This window comes from Anopheles arabiensis, chromosome X (genome assembly GCF_016920715.1).
Source record: "Anopheles arabiensis isolate DONGOLA chromosome X, AaraD3, whole genome shotgun sequence".
Lineage (NCBI taxonomy): Eukaryota > Metazoa > Arthropoda > Insecta > Diptera > Culicidae > Anopheles > Anopheles arabiensis.
In genome coordinates this window covers 26,165,766-26,184,236 of record NC_053519.1, presented here as the reverse complement: position 1 = coordinate 26,184,236, position 18,471 = coordinate 26,165,766, and the positions used below count along the sequence as shown (strand labels likewise).

Sequence of the window (18,471 nt, the reverse complement as noted above, 5' to 3'; positions counted from 1 at the left end):
GTTCCGCGATTGCTCGGCCGTCATCGTCATCGCTTCTTGCCCGGCTGGACACTCCGAGGAGCCGACGGTTTCGCCTCCTCTCTCTAAACCGCGCTTGCCGTTCACGAAGCGCTGCACGTCGCTGAGCGGTGCGTGGTGAAGCCGGTGGGGTTGGGGGAAGTCCAGCTCGACGTTCTTCCCGCCGACGTGCTGTTGCTGCTCGCCGGTTGGCGTTTCGTCTCACGTTTCGGGCCCGTCGCACCTCGGCGCGTTGAGCCTCTAACTGAATCACGTCGTCGGTATGGTGCTCGATGACGTGAACCGCCAGTGCTGCCCGCTCCTCGTCCCACGCTCGCTGCAGCTGGGCCGTTATCTGCTTAGCAGCTTCGCATATACGGCTCCAGCTCTCGGCATCGCGCAGCAAATGCCGCTGGAGGGTGTCAGGACAGACAGGGTCTGGACCCCCTCGCCTAGTAGCTCCTGACGTACCGCAGCGAATCGTGGACACTCGAAGAACGCGTGCTCCGCCGTTTCTGGGACGCCGACGCACAACTGGCAGTCTGGGGACGACGTGAATCCATTATGGCACAGGTAGTCACGGAAAAATCCGTGTCCGGACAGAACCTGCGCCAAATGAAAAGTCATGTCTCCATGTTTCCTAGACTGCCAGTCACCGACCGATGGGATGACACGGTGCGTCCACCGCGTGTGCCGGCTAGCATCCTGTTGCAGTGCGTCGGCATCCCATTCCTTCTGCCAGCAGTCGATGGTAAACTGCCTCTCAGTCGCCCGGATGTCCTCCTTCGTTGCAGCACGGTCTGGAGCAAGGAGTTGTTGATGGACCCGGGCATCCTCGTTGATGAGGTGGCATATCGGTACGAGTCCAGCGAGCAGGGTGGCCGTCTCATACCTGACGGTACGGAATGCCCGTGCCACCCTGATGGCGGCTCTTCGCTGTACTCGTTGCAGCATCCGTCGGCACTCACGCACCCGAGTTGCCTCCGCCCAGACGGGAGCAGCATACCGCAACACCGATTCTGCCACATACGCCAGCAGCCTTGACTTGGCCGTCCTGGGGCCGCTGTGGTTTTGCATGAGGCGCGTTACAGCTGCCACCACGCGCGACGCCTTTTCCGTGACGTTGGTGACATGGTCTCGCCATTTCAGGTGATCTTGGAGCTGCACGCCCAAGTACCTGATGCTCCTAGACGACTTGATTTCCACGTCACCAACGCGAAATGTCACCTGCGGTGGAGTCTTCTTACTCGAAATCAGGACGGCTTCAGTCTTGGCTGGGGCCAACTCCAGACCGTGCTGTTGCATCCAACGTTGGACCTGGTCAACGGCCTCCTCTGCTCTCGCGCGAACCTCGTCGGTGGTGGTAGCAGGAACCAGCAGCGCCAAGTCATCCGCGTAACCGATGATTTCGACGTCGGGAGGAAGCGGCACATGCAGCACCCCGTCATACATTATGTTCCACAAAGTGGGGCCCAGAATGGACCCCTGTGGAACACCGGCGGTAACATGCCGTACGACGGGGCCTTCGCTCGTGTCGAAGTATAGCATGCGATCTTCGAAGTAGCTCCGAAGCATCCGTTGGAGGCCGGTTGGGACACCTTTGCCTGAAGGGCGCTGGCAATGGATTGCCAGCTGGCCGTGTTGAACGCGTTCTTCACGTCCAACGCCACAACAAGCAAGAATCGGTTATCCCGGCCGTTCGTTCGCCCAAACGACATGGCGGTGCGGCCGGCCTCAACAACGCGCTGAATGGCGCTCACTGTCGATCGTCCTCGACGAAATCCGAACTGCCGGTCCGACAGTCGGGGTGAAGACGGCTCCTCGAGATGGTCGTTGAGGCGGTTCAGTATGAGGCGCTCCAATACCTTCCCCAGAGCGTCGAGCATGCAAAGGGGTCGGTACGAACTGCTCTCTCCCGGAGGCTTCCCCTGCTTCGGCAGCAACACCAGTCTTTGCCTCTTCCACTGTGCCGGGAACGTAGCGCGGTTGAGGCAATCCTGGTACAGGACCCGGAAGACCTCCGGGAACATGGTGATTGCCGTCTTCACCGCCGCATTCGGGATGCCATCGAGCCCTGGTGCTTTGCGGCTCGCCATCTGACTCGCGATTAGCAGCAGCTCGTCGTCAGTAACAGGTGCTACACCCGCCGCAGTTGTTGCTCCCTCGTCGTTTCCCGCGTTGCTCTGCTGCGACCAGTCACAGGGCGGATGCTCAGGGAAGAGGTCGGACACAATGCGTTCGAGGACGACCCGGTCCGCTTCTGAAGGCGTCCGACTGCCCCGGAGCCGGGACATGACGACCCGATATCCTGCCCCGAACGCATTCTCTTCTGCAATTTCGATCAGCTCCTGGAACAAGTTCCGCTTGCTAGCTCGAATTGCTCGACTGAGCTCCGCCCTTGCTGTCCTGTGCTCAGCTGCTGCTATGCTGCGCTCCTCCAAATCAGCCGTCCGCAGCATCCGGTCACGGGCAACCTCGCAGTTGTTCCTCAGGCGAGCCAGGAGGGAGACCACCAAAATGTGTTACGATGCGGGTCTTGGTGCAGTCGGGTAACCCGCTGCATTGTCTCATCGCAGGCCTTCAACATGGCTGCGATCATACCCTCCTGGGTCGATGCGCGTTGGACAAAGTCCGCAGCGAACAGCGCCTCGAGGAATGATGTAGCAGAAAACTGCGAGGTCTTCCATCTACGGCCAGCGTGACGCACACGCCTCTGGCTAGCGGAAGCACCCTGCCGCGACGACGGTTGCCGCTGATGTTGCTGTTGCTGCTGTTGCGATGGCTGCTGCTGCTGCTGCTGCTGCTGAAGTGACTGCTGCTGCTGCGCAGAGGACTGTTGCGCTGGCTGCTGCTGGTCCTGCAGTTGCTCGGGCGATGCTGGTGTTCCTCCCACGGTGTAGAGGACATAGCGGTGGTCTGATGCGGTGTAGCGTGTACTCACGATCCACGTATCTGGGCGAGCAATCGACGGGCTTGCGAACGCCAAGTCAATTATGCTCGGGAGAGCCACCCGTTGCCGTCGAACGTGAATTCTCGACCTTGGTTTATCACGCTCAAGCCAAGCTGCTCCACCATAGCGTGCAGCTCTTCCCCGCGGTTGCAAGTCCTCGGATTGCCCCACTCCTCATGTCTGGCGTTAAAATCGCCGGCGACGACGACTTGAGGGTGGGAGAAGGCTTCGAGTTCTATGGCTTCAATGAAGCGCTCGAACTCGGCGAGGCTGAGGCTTGGTGGAGCATAGCAGCTTATGAAGGTCACTCCGCCAATCTGCGCTGCTACCAGCCCCCGAGCTTCGCTGCACCACACGCGCTGAATTGGTAGCTCACCGACAGCTACCACCGCTACCGTCCGGCAGCTGCTGAATGCCCACCGGCCGTTATTCTCTGGTGGACGCAGAACATCAGAGAGGATGAGCACGTCTGCTTTCTCCTCTCTGGCAGCTTGTAGCACCAGATTCTGGGCATCACGGCCATGGCCCAGATTCGCCTGCAAGACTTTTAGGACCGGAAGCATCGCTGAGCCGAACGAGCACATTCGCTGTGTCCTATGTGGTGAGCGCCACCACACAGTGCACACTTCGCCTCATTTTGGCAGGATCGTGCTTTGTGTCCGTCTAGTCCGCAACGGATGCACATATTCTGCCGATCTGCAGTGGAACGGCAGTTCGACGCAATGTGGCCCATCTCCAGACAGCGGAAGCATCGCTGACGCTCTGGAGGGGTTGGTGGAGCTGCACGTACCTTGCTAACGCAGTCGCACAGGAATAGTTTGGCTCCTTCCAACTGACGAGCTGATTTCGCTGGTAGCCGGATTCGTGCTCGCTTCGACCCATCTGGAAGTTCCCAAATGCTGGTGGAAACTACTCCAGCACTTGCGCCAATCTTCTCATCGAGGGCAGCAATGATGTCCTCCTCCGCAGCGAGGGGATCGATGTCGGATACGAGCAGCTCACCCATTTCGGTGACAAGCCGACTTACGCCTGCGTCACCGATAATCTTGCGGACGCCATCAAGCATAAGTGGGGCATTTGCCGTCTTGCTTAGTTCCATGCGTAGCAGTCTGGCATGGGTTCGGCGACCCTGCTTGATATGCCCTTTCATGACACAGTAGGCCGGGTCGAGACGGATGGCTTTGCGCACCTTGTCGTAAATGCCATCCCAGGTTTCGCCTTCGCTGGGTGACACCTCGATGATGTCAGGCCTCGGCTTTCGCTTACGCTGTAGCTGCTGCTGCTGCTGCATACGCTCCTGCTGTTGCTGCTGCGAGCCAGCGACCGCCTGTCGCTGTGGCTGACGTTGCTGCTGCTGCTGTTGATGCTGCGCGATACCGACTGCCTGTCGCTGTAGCTGACGCTGCTGCTGCTGCTGTTGCGGCTGCTGCTGGGAGCGTGGCTTACCCGTAGCTTTGCCGCGATATCTACGCCGCACGACCTCGCTGTAGGTCAACTCCGGCACGACGTCTCCGCGGACGGCAGTCGATGCCTCGTTACGCGGCGGCATGACTGCACGCGACGTCGACGCGCGGGGCTGCTCCTGCTCTTGCTGGTTCCGCTGCTGCTGTTGTTGTTGCTGCTGCGGCTGCGCAGAGGATCGGCGTGGCAACGGAGTTGGAGGTTGACGCGAGCTAGCTGACGGTTGTCCGCCGGCAACCTTTGCTGCCAGTAAGGAGTTTAGAACGTCTCGGTCGCGCTGATGTGCGGCGGCGAGCTTCTCCATTTGCGCCTCCAGCTTTTCTTCACGGCGCTTCGCCTCCTCCTTCTCCTCCTGTAGCAGTTGGCACATGCCAGTTATCTGCTCCGAGAGGCGAGAATTTTGCTCCTTCATTTCCAAATTCTGCTCCTCTAGCCGCTGAATTGTTGCCTTAAGCAACTCGAGCTCCGGTGTGGTCGAGGCGGCCTTGGATGCCACGGCGGGCTTGTTGTTGCCTGTGACACTGACCCTAGGCAGCGCCACTCGAGGCTCGGTCACAAACAGCTTCGAGCCGGATGCCAAGCTGCTACGGCAGTCCACAGAGACTGACCTCGCACTCGCGCGCGTTGACATCCCGGATGATGCCATCATCTTTGCCGACTTTCAGGTTGGTGGGTTAAATAACCCTGGGGTCGATGTGACCCCGGGGTCGGTTGACCCCGGGGGGTCGAGATGACCCCAAGTATGCAGCGCCGTCTAGCTGGTGTTCTGCCGCTCAATCGCTGCTGTAGAATCCTTCTTCCACGCTGGTTTTCCACTATGGTCCGACTTGCGACCCCCTGGTGGGCTGGGGGAGGGGTGGCGGGTGGAGAAAAATTACGAGAGGGTGCGTCGCTCACGTGGGGAATGGATCCGCACCAATCCCGAATTTTTCCGGCACTTTTCACGTCCAAATTGCGCTGCCCGCTTTTTCGACCCTTTTGAACCTATTTTAGGGATTTTTCACCGGGAGCGGGGGGAGGGGGGAGGGGGAAATTATTTTCGCGTGTTTTGTTTTATCGCCCTCTATCACCCCGCAGCTTCGCCGATTTTTTCTAATTTTTCGAAAAAAAATTCGAAAAATTCGAGCAGTTTTCGAGTTGCTCGAACTACTCGAATCGAGCAAATTCGAGCTGCCGCGGGCACTACACTTCTTCCCCGAATTTTCTGCGCACTTTTGTAAACTCGAGCACTTTTCGAGCAATAACGGACTTTTCAAATTTTTGCCCCTTGGGAACTGCTCCCCGGACAAAATTTGTCCCTTGGGTATTATAGAACTGTCACCAAGAAACGTCAAAATTTTTTCACGATTTTCACAAATTTTTGATGCAATCTTATTGTACGCATAAAAACAAGCACAACGGTGAAAACCGCACACGAATCCGAGCAAAACTCGCGGAGTTATTCGCGATTTGCTATTTATTTCGATTTTTCCGAAAGCACGTGCTCCGGCGGTAGCACCCCGACACTTTTATTTTCTCGTTTTTCACCGATTTTCGTTCTGTTTTTTTAAATTCACGTTCAGCGTCACTACGCGCACCTTTAAAATCACATCCGGCACGAATCCGTGCGTTTTTCACTGAGTTATTCACATTCAAAGTTCCCCATACAAATTGTATGGGGATGTAAACACACACTTTTATGCACTTTAAACTTCTCAAAACGTCTCGAAAACACTTTAAAACGCTTTAGAAGCGTCGAATTATCCAGAATCGAGTGTTTCCGGCGCCGAAATCACACAGTTTTGCGCATTTTTCCACACCCGGAAATTTGGTACTACCGGGGGGGGCAAATGTACACAGAACAACACGAATTTTTAAAGCGCAAAAATCACAGAAATTCGACCAAATAACACTATCTATAGGTAAATTGGGTGCTCTGAACACGATTTTGAGGGTTTCAGAGCGATCCGAGGCCGTTTTACACACTTTTTTGCACACTTTGTCGGAGCGTGTTTACATACGTCTGTACCCGACGGCTACTCGATGAACACTACAGGGATAACTGGCTTTTTTTTTTTTTTATAACGGGTTTCTTTATTTTATAGAATCCTCACCCACCCCTACAATGTATACCCGCGAGGGTTTTTTGAAGGGGTCCTGAGCCGTATTTGGCCAATCTGCAACCGTGCTTTTGCACCTTTCACTTTTATTCAAATTCAAATAAATTAAAATTCTTTTACTCCTATCGTACTCCAGTCGGAGTCTTCTGGTTCAGCTTTCGCTGCTTCTACTGCAGCGCTGTGAATCTAGCGGGAGGCAACTTCCGCCTCGACCGCTGCCACTTGTTCAGCAGCGCTTAGGCCACCGTCTTCGACTACTGCTGCAGCCTCCTCCACCTGTTGCGATGTCTCACGAGACGGTCCGTCAGCGTGTTCCGCGATTGCTCGGCCGTCATCGTCATCGCTTCTTGCCCGGCTGGACACTCCGAGGAGCCGACGGTTTCGCCTCCTCTCTCTAAACCGCGCTTGCCGTTCACGAAGCGCTGCACGTCGCTGAGCGGTGCGTGGTGAAGCCGGTGGGGTTGGGGGAAGTCCAGCTCGACGTTCTTCCCGCCGACGTGCTGTTGCTGCTCGCCGGTTGGCGTTTCGTCTCACGTTTCGGGCCCGTCGCACTTCGGCGCGTTGAGCCTCTAACTGAATCACGTCGTCGGTATGGTGCTCGATGACGTGAACCGCCAGTGCTGCCCGCTCCTCGTCCCACGCTCGCTGCAGCTGGGCCGTTATCTGCTTAGCAGCTTCACATATACGGCTCCAGCTCTCGGCATCGCGCAGCAAATGCCGCTGGAGGGTGTCAGGACAGACAGGGTCTGGACCCCCTCGCCTAGTAGCTCCTGACGTACCGCAGCAAATCGTGGACACTCGAAGAACGCGTGCTCCGCCGTTTCTGGGACGCCGACGCACAACTGGCAGTCTGGGGACGACGTGAATCCATTGTGGCACAAGTAGTCACGGAAAAATCCGTGTCCGGACAAAACCTGTGCCAGATGGAAAGTCATATCTCCATGTTTCCTAGACTGCCAGTCGCCGACCGATGGAATTACACGGTGCGTCCACCGCGTGTGCCGGCTAGCATCCTGTTGCAGTGCGTCGGCATCCCATTCCTCCTGCCAGCAGTCGAACAGGGATAACTGGCTTGTGGCCGCCAAGCGTTCATAGCGACGTGGCTTTTGATCCTTCGATGTCGGCTCTTCCTATCATTGTGAAGCAAAATTCACCAAGCGTAGGATTGTTCACCCTTTCAAGGGAACGTGAGCTGGGTTTAGACCGTCGTGAGACAGGTTAGTTTTACCCTACTGGTGTGTGCTTATAGTCGCTATCTTAACGGAATTCCTGTGCAGTACGAGAGGAACCACAGGTACGGACCACTGGCTCAATACTAGTCCGACCGGACTTTGGTATGACGCTACGTCCGCTGGATTATGCCTGAACGCCTCTAAGGTCGTAGCCAATCCGAGCTGATAGCGCTTCTCAAACCCATTAGGTGTTCGGAAGCTAGCGGGCCTAACAACCCTCTGAGATCCGTTGGAGTCTGCGTCTGCAGCCCGGCGTCTCATCCCGCTATACCTAGGCCGCAATGAGTGGAGTTCGCTGCACGTGTTAGTACCGTAACTGGGAACGCCGTTGGCTTGAGCTCTGCCCAACGTGGATATACCTAGTTTCGACACCTATCAACCGCCCGCAAACGACGGGACTTCAGGCTGGGAGCTGCGAGTTGTAGAGATGCGTTCGCATCGATCCTCTCAGGCGACCCATGCTTGGTGGTTTGTCCGTGTGCCCCTTCCTCGATGTGCGCAAGCTCGTCTTGGTCTGGGGACCACGTCGACACAGGGGATACTCTTGTGAGAGCATGAGTGTACTAAGTTGAGTGTAGCAAGGGAACGCGTGCCCCTTCCTCGTTGGCGTAACTAACCATCTTGGTCTGGGGACCGTGGTACCGTGCTCTGGTGAAGCTTGGTGCGTGCTCCTTCCTTGTCAGACGAGTGACTTGACCTGGTCTGGAGACCGTTCCTTTATACTAGTGGACAAGAGTTGGCTACTTCCGTGTCAGACGAGTGACTTGACATAGGATGGAGAAGGACACTTAACACTAATGAGCTTGTCGGCGTGCCTCGTTCTCGACTTGATTGTCTTGATGTGAGGACCGTGCGGACCACACCAGTAAGCTTACACATGCTCGTTACAAGTTGTATAAGTTGACCCGTTTGGCCCGGTTGCCTTGCACATGATGGTGTTGACCATGTTCGGTTAACAGGTCGTGTGTCGAGGTGGTCGGCCTTGGTAGTAGGATGTCTTGTGCATGTGACGTGTTGACCTGGTTTGGTCGGTGTGTCGTCGTGTACGAGATGACCTACTTACCCGTCAGTTTTCCAAGTTGTATCATGTGTTGACTTAGTTGACGTGTCATGTGCTTGGATGATTAGCGTACGGGTCATGTATGGTGCGCTTGCTTCAGTTGAAGGGATGTACTAGTACAGTTGTATTAATCGTTTATTTCACGATCTGGTCTTTTGGCTGGATCGTGAAAAAACGCTAAGTCCCAAATCCTGAACTCGAGAAGAAAGCGCCAATGACAACGTTTTTGACTGGAGCTCCCTAGCATTCGGCTTTTTCTACTTTGAAGGGATGCACTGTTGTATGAATTGTTTATTCACGAACTGGTCGTTTGATTGGATCGTGAAAAAAACGCTCAGTCCCAAATCCTGAACTCGACAGGAAAGCGCTGATTGCAAACATTTTGACTGGAAGTCCCTTGAAAATGGCGTTTTCGTTATTGGCATTATGTGGCACGTTTATTGTGGCTAGAACATTAATTATTCACCAAATGGCACCAAAGCTTGGCAAAAGTCGCGAAACACTCCTATCTCGACGCACCAGCAATCGCAACTTGATGCAAAATAAATTGCACGAGCTAATGATACTTGTACCATGCACAGTACACCGTACCAAAATATACCCCTGAAAGTGTGCAATTTGGTGCTACCCTAGAGAATATGTATGGGGAAGCCTAGCTACGTGTGTCGCACGTTCCAAGTTGCATGGACGTCGAACAGAGGCATGCAAAAGCACCTATCTAGGGAATTACTCTACGTTCTAGTAGCAAGTGCGATTTTCCGGTCCAGCACGGCAGTACGCCTGCACGCATACACTCCATGTACCAAAAATGTACCAACCTAGGCGTTGCTCAGTAGCTTTTGGCGGCACATAGAAAAAGTATTCGAGTTCAGATTTTTGGGACTTAGCGTATTTTTTAAAACTAATAACGAAAATTAAATTATAAATCGGTAAACGGCTAGGAGTTGCTCAGTAGCTTTTTGCTCAACGTGGCAAAAGTATTCGAGTTCAGATTTCTAGGAAGTAGCGTATTTTTCAATCATAATAAACCGAATCAAACATAACAATGATGAAACTTACACCATGTCCCAAGGTTGTGCACAAAACGTAACGATAAAGTGCTGGCGAGGTTAGAGGTGCACCAAAATTGTGTACCGATCAGGGAAAGTACTCTACGTTCCTATGATTTGGGTGAAAAGTGTTGATTAACTGCTGGTTAGAATAGACAGTTGCTTATCATACACATCGCAAACGAACACCCCTTAGTGAGCATTAGCAAAAGTCAATGGCACAAAGCAAATGCAATACAAACTGATCAAGTACATTAAAGAACGCTACGTACCAGGACTTCTTTCCAAGAATGGTGTCCGCGACGGGAGGGCAAGCGTCCTTCCCAGGTTTTCCTAGTAAACCTTGTATGGTAAACATACCCAAGCGTGTCTGTAAGCACGCAACGAAAGTCACGAACGGGCACATACCTAGGGAATGTACTCTACGTACTTGGACTTTTGTCCAAGAATGGTGTCCGCGACGGTCGGGCACTGCGACGCAATAACCAAATCCTAGGATTGTAACTTTAGTGTGCACAAACATAAACATTAACGCGTTCGCTCGGGCTGCGCCGTCCGTGTTGAACACAAATGTGGGTGATTATATGCGTGGAGGGACAAAAACATACGAGGAGGAGACAGTTTTCTGCACGATGTGCACAGAGCTCATTTCGTCGTCCCGGGCGAATGGAAAAACACAAACATCGCGAGTATCGTTCTAGGTTTCTGTCTATAAAAGGGCAGGCCAAAAGGTGACCGGTTGAGATAAGCATTTTAAGCATACAAACACTTTATTGGAACTTTTGATACTAAAACAAGGTACGTACATGTAGGTTGTACCAACATGGACATCTATGAACGCGTACGCTCGGGCTGCGCCCTCCGTCTTGTACTTTCCCTGATCGGTACACAGTTTTGGTGCACGGCTATCCCGACCGGCAACTTGTACCAACATAGACATCCATGAACGCGTACGTAGTGTACTTTCCCTGATCGGTACACAATGTTGGTGCACGGCATAAGAAAAGAGCTAAAATGGTCAAACTCAATCCATTTCAACAATAGATAGTCGATAGTAGCTGTGCCGATGAAGTAGGGCACGATGCAAGTTAATGTTGTTTAATTAATAACATGTCCGCCATACATTTCAGTACAAAATTGCTCGGTCAGACCTACAAAGTGCTATATCTCGAATACGAGGCGTCGGACTGGGGGTTGTAGAACAATTTTAAGTTCGTCTAATGATTCTACATCCGATTCTGGATAGCGATTTTTGACCACTTTTCAATATTTTGTGACACCCCGAACCTAGGGGCAGCTCCCTAGCTTTTTTCAAAATGTGCACCGAACGGGCCGGAGAGCTCGTGTGGCTCAAAACATGTTTTTCGCTAAAACACCTCAAAACGTGTAAGGAACGCACCCTAGCTCTTGTTTTTCAAAAGTTATGGCCGTTTAAAGTTAGACGTTTTTGCTTCAAAATAGCTATTTTACCCGTCCCTATGGCCATGCTTTAAATTTTCACGAAAATGCAAGGTCAGACCTAGGGCGGGCCATATCTTGAATACTAAACGTCGCAGACATCGGTCGTAGAACAATTTTAAGTTCGTCTAATGATTCTACATCCGATTCTGGATAGCGGTTTTTTGACCACTTTTCAATATTTTGTGACACCCCGAACCTAGGGGCAGCTCCCTAGCTTTTTTCAAAAATGTGCACCGAACGGGCCGGAGAGCTCGTGTGGCTCAAAACATGTTTTTCGCTAAAACACCTCAAAACGTGTAAGGAACGCACCCTAGCTCTTGTTTTTCAAAAGTTATGGCCATTTAAAGTCAGACGGGTTTTGCTTCAAAATAGCTATTTTACCCGTCCCTATGGCCATGCTTTAAATTTTCACGAAAATGCAAGGTCAGACCTAGGGCGGGCCATATCTTGAATACTAAACGTCGCAGACATTGGTCGTAGAACAATTTTAAGTTCGTCTAATGATTCTACATCCGATTCTGGATAGCGGTTTTTGACCACTTTTCAATATTTTGTGACACCCCGAACCTAGGGGCAGCTCCCTAGCTTTTTTCAAAAATGTGCACCGAACGGGCCGGAGAGCTCGTGTGGCTCAAAACATGTTTTTCGCTAAAACACCTCAAAACGTGTAAGGAACGCACCCTAGCTCTTGTTTTTCAAAAGTTATGGCCATTTAAAGTCAGACGGGTTTTGCTTCAAAATAGCTATTTTACCCGTCCCTATGGCCATGCTTTAAATTTTCACGAAAATGCAAGGTCAGACCTAGGGCGGGCCATATCTTGAATACTAAACGTCGCAGACATTGGTCGTAGAACAATTTTAAGTTCGTCTAATGATTCTACATCCGATTCTGGATAGCGGTTTTTGACCACTTTTCAATATTTTGTGACACCCCGAACCTAGGGGCAGCTCCTAGCTTTTTCAAAAATGTGCACCGAACGGGCCGGAGAGCTCGTGTGGCTCAAAACATGTTTTTCGCTAAAACACCTCAAAACGTGTAAGGAACGCACCCTAGCTCTTGTTTTTCAAAAGTTATGGCCATTTAAAGTCAGACGGGTTTTTGCTTCAAAATAGCTATTTTACCCGTCCCTATGGCCATGCTTTAAATTTTCACGAAAATGCAAGGTCAGACCTAGGGCGGGCCATATCTTGAATACTAAACGTCGCAGACATTGGTCGTAGAACAATTTTAAGTTCGTCTAATGATTCTACATCCGATTCTGGATAGCGGTTTTTGACCACTTTTCAATATTTTGTGACACCCCGAACCTAGGGGCAGCTCCCTAGCTTTTTTCAAAAATGTGCACCGAACGGGCCGGAGAGCTCGTGTGGCTCAAAACATGTTTTTCGCTAAAACACCTCAAAACGTGTAAGGAACGCACCCTAGCTCTTGTTTTTCAAAAGTTATGGCCATTTAAAGTGAGGTGGTTTTGCTTCAAAATAGCAATTTCACCCGTCCCTATGGCCATGCTTTAAATTTTCACGAAAATGCCAGGTCAGACCTAGGGCGGGCCATATCTTGAATACTAAACGTCGCAGACATTGGTCGTAGAACAATTTTAAGTTCGTCTAATGATTCTACATCCGATTCTGGATAGCGGTTTTTGACCACTTTTCAATATTTTGTGACACCCCGAACCTAGGGGCAGCTCCTAGCTTTTTCAAAAATGTGCACCGAACGGGCCGGAGAGCTCGTGTGGCTCAAAACATGTTTTTCGCTAAAACACCTCAAAACGTGTCAAGAACGCACCCTAGCTCTTGTTTTTGAAAAGTTATGGCCATTTAAAGTGAGGTGGTTTTTGCTTCAAAATAGCAATTTCACCCGTCCCTATGGCCATGCTTTAAATTTTCACGAAAATGCCAGGTCAGACCTAGGGCGGGCCATATCTTGAATACTAAACGTCGCAGACATTGGTCGTAGAACAATTTTAAGTTCGTCTAATGATTCTACATCCGATTCTGGATAGCGGTTTTTGACCACTTTTCAATATTTTGTGACACCCCGAACCTAGGGGCAGCTCCTAGCTTTTTCAAAATGTGCACCGAACGGGCCGGAGAGCTCGTGTGGCTCAAAACATGTTTTTCGCTAAAACACCTCAAAACGTGTCAAGAACGCACCCTAGATGATAAAAAGTGCAATCAGAATGTCAATCGACAACTTTGTTGGGGGTACCATTTTTACTCTACGGGCCAGTAGCTTAGGCGCGCCATTAGCGCTTTCCTTTCGGGTTCCCATTTTTTGCCCTCCTGGGATTATGATCATTTGCTCATTGCCTACTATAGGGAGGGTACCTTGCTACGAGGTCAAACATGAAGATTGCACCAAATCGTAGTTTTACCTCTATTTAGTCGTAGGAGCATGGTTTGCAGTGGCAGTGGGTCATTAAGCCCCCGTTTGGGTCATACGTCCCTCCGCGATAAAAATCGTCGTATGCCTATAGTCCGAACTAATGAAGCAAAAGTGGTGTCTGGTGGGCGCTGCCGATGATTTTAACCTATGATTTTGAGCTTCCACCCTATCAAAACGTTCCTGGAGCAGTACATCACGGGTCTACGGACCCAAAGACTTCGTCGTGATGGTTTCTAGTAAAAAGTTGTAACAGCTAAGGGTTTTGAATACGCGTATATTAACCATTGCTTGAAACTAAGCTTCGTTGTCTTTAAACTCTGCAAGACCAATCGAACTTCTTAGGGAAACCCGAAGGATTCACGCTAAGCTCGATGAGCTATTATGGGTAGTGGTGCATGATCTGGTGTTCCTTGGATCTAATCCAATGAATAAATTTATGAGGGTATATATGGTGCAGGGCACAAAGCGTGATGAAACCGGGTCTTCCTACCAAATGTGGCATATTTTTTCCTGAGAGCGAAGCTCAGACCCACGTAGGGGAGAGCGAAGTGGAACTTAAATGTTCTATGCAGCAAATGTTCGCCATGCGGATAAACAAGTTGGAATAGTTCAATGTAGTGTAATGCAAACACGAATCGCAAATAACGATACGGGACCCAGAAGCAATTCTGCGGATCCCTCGGGGGAGTGGTGAGTTGATATAAATCAGAGGTGAAAGTCCAAGTTGTTCAAGCTCCGGCTCGGCAGCCGATACGAGGTTTCTGTTGAGCTTTGTACATCGCGCAGAGGCGCCGTTCGGTTCTAGCAATGATTCCCGCCACCATGTTCCATGCGTGCAGAGATCCGTTAGAGCTCGTTCAATGTGTCCCGCCGTGATTACGCAAAAGTCCAACAGTTGACCAAGTTGGGGGTGCGTCAAGTAAACGCGCAGAGATGCCGTTCGGTTTAGAGCAATGTCTCCCGTATCACGTTGGAGTTCTTCCACTAGTGCGGAGAGATCGCTGAACCGTTCAATGTGTCCCGTCGTGGTGTGCTTGTACCGAACACTTAGGATATACCATGCTTTGTTGGTTTGGGATAGGAGTGGTCGCGCAACTGCCTCCACGCCGCAAAGTGCCAGTTCGGATTGAAGGTCAACTTTAGCCGTTCAATGCATCAGTCGGTGGGTGTTCAGATGGCATCACAACTTCCCCTAGGTGCTTAAGTTGGTTGGGTTGTAAAACATGTGCACATGCGCAGAGTATCGTGCGTACTAGCAAAGTCTCCCGTCACGGTGGTTATGAATGAGTTCCATTCAGTGCAGAGAGATCGTTAGTGCGTGCAATGTGTACCAGTCGATGTGTCGTACCGGAATAAAACCCCGCTTAGAGGCCCGTCGCTCGAAGAGGACAAGCAAGAGTGCGCAGAGTGCCGTACTGGCCTAGCAATGTCTCCAGACAGACGTAGGAACACCCGACGCAGTGCAGAGAGTAGATCCGCTAGCCGTGTGCAATGCATCCGACGTTGTCTGCTTGTGCAGTCTATCGAGTGGCGCCAACGACGCTCCGGCGTCACAGAACAAATCTCGGTGGTCACGGGGACTTGCGCCTCGCGTGATCAAGAGTGTAGTTCGTGTTCAAGCAATTGACTCGAATTCTGGTTGATCCTACCAGTGATATACGCTCGTCTCAAAGGTTAAGCCATGCATGTCTAAGTACAAGCTTCCTAGAAAGTGAAACCGCATAAGGCTCAGTATAACAGCTATAATTTACAAGATCCTCATCCAAACAGTTATGCATTATGCCCGGGACTGTTGGCCTCCGGGTCGGCGGAACTGGTGCACTTATTAGTTAAACCAATCGCCTCCGGGCGCTTTGAGTTGAAATCTGGATAAGGATGCCGATCGTACGGTCGCTTGCGACTGACGACAGATCTTTCAAATGTCTGCCCTATCAACTATTGATGGTAGTGTAGAGGACTACCATGGTTGCGACGGGTAACGGGGAATCAGGGTTCGATTCCGGAGAGGGAGCCTGAGAAATGGCTACCACATCCAAGGAAGGCAGCAGGCGCGTAAATTACCCAATCCCGGCACGGGGAGGTAGTGACGAGAAATAACAATATGGACCTCTCTAACGATGGTCCATAATTGGAATGAGTTGAGCATAAATCCTTTTGCAAGGATCAAGTGGAGGGCAAGTCTGGTGCCAGCAGCCGCGGTAATTCCAGCTCCACTAGCGTATATTAAAGTTGTTGCGGTTAAAACGTTCGAAGTTGATACCCCGTCCAGACTCGCGTCCGTCGCGGGCGCCCGGCCTCTCGGTTGGGACCGTCCGTGTACGCGCTCGCGGCTGCGACTCACAATGGTGTACCTGGGCGTTCTACTCCGTGACGGGTCAGGACTTGTCGCCGCGACCTCGTCGGTCAAGGTCTTGTTCGACCCAGCTTCATGGTGCCCGGGAACTCTCGTTTACCTTGAACAAATTAGAGTGCTCAAAGCAGGCTAGTTCAAAGCGTCCGGTCCTCCGGGGCCGGCGTTGGCCGAGAATAATTTTGCATGGAATAATGGAACATGACCTCGGTCTGAGTGGTTTCGTTGGTTTGTAATAGACCAAGAGGTAATGATTAACAGAAGTAGTCGGGGGCATTGGTATTACGGCGCGAGAGGTGAAATTCGTAGACCGTCGTAGGACCCACAGAAGCGAAAGCGTTTGCCAAGGATGCTTTCATTAATCAAGAACGAAAGTTAGAGGATCGAAGGCGATTAGATACCGCCCTAGTTCTAACCGTAAACGATGCCAATTAGCAATTGGGAGACGCTACCTACCTTCGGTGCTCTCAGTAGCTTCCGGGAAACCAAAATCGGGTTCCGGGGAAGTATGGTTGCAAAGTTGAAACTTAAAGGAATTGACGGAAGGGCACCACAAGAAGTGGAGCTTGCAGTCGCAATCGAGAGCTCGACCCGAACGGACGTGTTTGCGCAGTGCTCCGTGTGGTGAGAGGGTGTTCGTGAGAGCGAGAGAGTGGGAGCGATTGATGTCCGTTTATCGAATAATAGTGAGCGTGTGTATGCGAAGCGGAAGCGAGGGTGAACTTTTGGAACTATCTGGAACTTTCTCGGCTGTGGCCGTGCGTGGTTTTCTTTTGCCCGTGCGTTTGTGTATGCGTTTGTGAGTGTGTCCGCAAGCGAGTGGAACATTCTCGGCTGTTGACGCGCGTGGCGCTTCGTTGTCCGGGCTTGTGCTTCGTGTAAGCGAGTGTGTGCGCGAGAACGAGAAGAGTTTTCTGGAACTATCTGGAACTTTCTCGGCTGTTGCCGTGCGTGGCTTTCTTTGCCCGTGCGTTTGTGTATGCGTTTGTGAGTGTGTGCGCAAGCGAGTGGAACATTCTCGGCCGTTGACGCGCGCGGTGCTCCGTTGCCCGCGCGTGTCCTTCGTGTAAGCGAGTGTGTGCGCGAGAACGAGGAGAGATTCGATCTAGAACTTTCTCGACAGAGTGTGTGCGCAAGCGAGTGGAACATTCTCGGCCGTTTTCGCGCGCGGTGCTCCGTTGCCCGCGCGTGGGCTTCGCGAAAGCGTGAGTGTGTGCGCGAGCGAGAGTAGAATATTCTGAATTTATCTAGAACTTTCTGGACAGTTGCCGCGCGTGGCTTCCTTCTGCCCGCGCGTGTGTGTTTTTGTGTGTGTGAGTGTGTGCGCAAGCGAGTAGAACATTCTCGGCCGTTGACGCGCGCGGTGCTCCGTTGCCCGCGCGTGTGCTTCGTGAAAGCGTGAGTGTGTGCGCGAGTGAGTGTAGAATATTCTGGAACTATCTAGAACTTTCTCGACAGTTGCCGCGCGTGGCTTCCTTTGCCCGCGCGTGTGTATGTGCGTGTGAGTGTGTGCGCAAGCGAGTGGAACATTCTCGGCTGTTGCCGCGTGTGGCGCTCCGTTGCTTGCGCGTAGCGTTCCGTGTCACTGTGTGTGCGCTTCTCATAGCATCACAGCGCCGGGGAAATTCGTGGTGGCGGGGGTAGCAACCCGCCACCATGGATAAGCAACTGAGAGGAAGGACCATATCGGTCGATGAGCGTCCTGCGGTCGTTATAAGGAAGCTGGTAAGCGAGAAAAACTCGGGACCATCGTCGAGGAACCGTCATCGGCAGGAGTGCCAGCGAGGACCATGGCGACGGGAGGAGTGAAATCGGCGGGAACGGCGACGAAACTGGTGACTTCAACACCGGTTTCCACCGGAGAAGTGCGTCGGATGCTGGCGGATGCAAAAGCTGACAATGAGACGATGGTCGGCATTGTCAAGCGGTTGGAGGAGCAAATCCAGTTGCTGCGCTTGCAAATGGAGGCCTCCAACGAGCAGCTGAAGGAAGCGCAAAGGGAGGTAAGAGAGGCGCGCGAAGAAGCTCGGGTACGCGAAGCGGAACACCGCGAAGAGCTTCGCAAGGAGAAGGAGCTGTTCAACGCTCTTCTAGCGCAAACCCTTGGTGGAACCAGCGGAGCTCGGCTAGAGAGCCAGCAGGAACTGCAGCGAGAGCAGGAGCTGCTTCGGAGGATGGAAAGCCAGCAACGACAGGAACAGCGGCAACAGCTGGAAGATCAACAGCGCCAAAGGTGGCGTCAGCAGCAGCAGAAACAACAACGGCAGCAGCGGCTACCTGCGCAGCAATGGCCGACGGTGCAGCAGAGCGTGCGTGCTCAGCGTCAGGGCGTGACGGAGTCGGCATCCTCGGCGGTACCGGACGAGGCAGGAACGTGGGTGGAGGTCGTTCGCGGCAATCGGCGCGGGAATCAGCAGAACGGA

General features: G+C 52.2%; 1 pseudogene; it reads right to left on the bottom strand.

Annotated features, from left to right (window-relative positions):
- Positions 1–18,471, bottom strand: part of LOC120906241 — a 122,823-nt pseudogene that overhangs the window by 61,537 nt on the left and 42,815 nt on the right.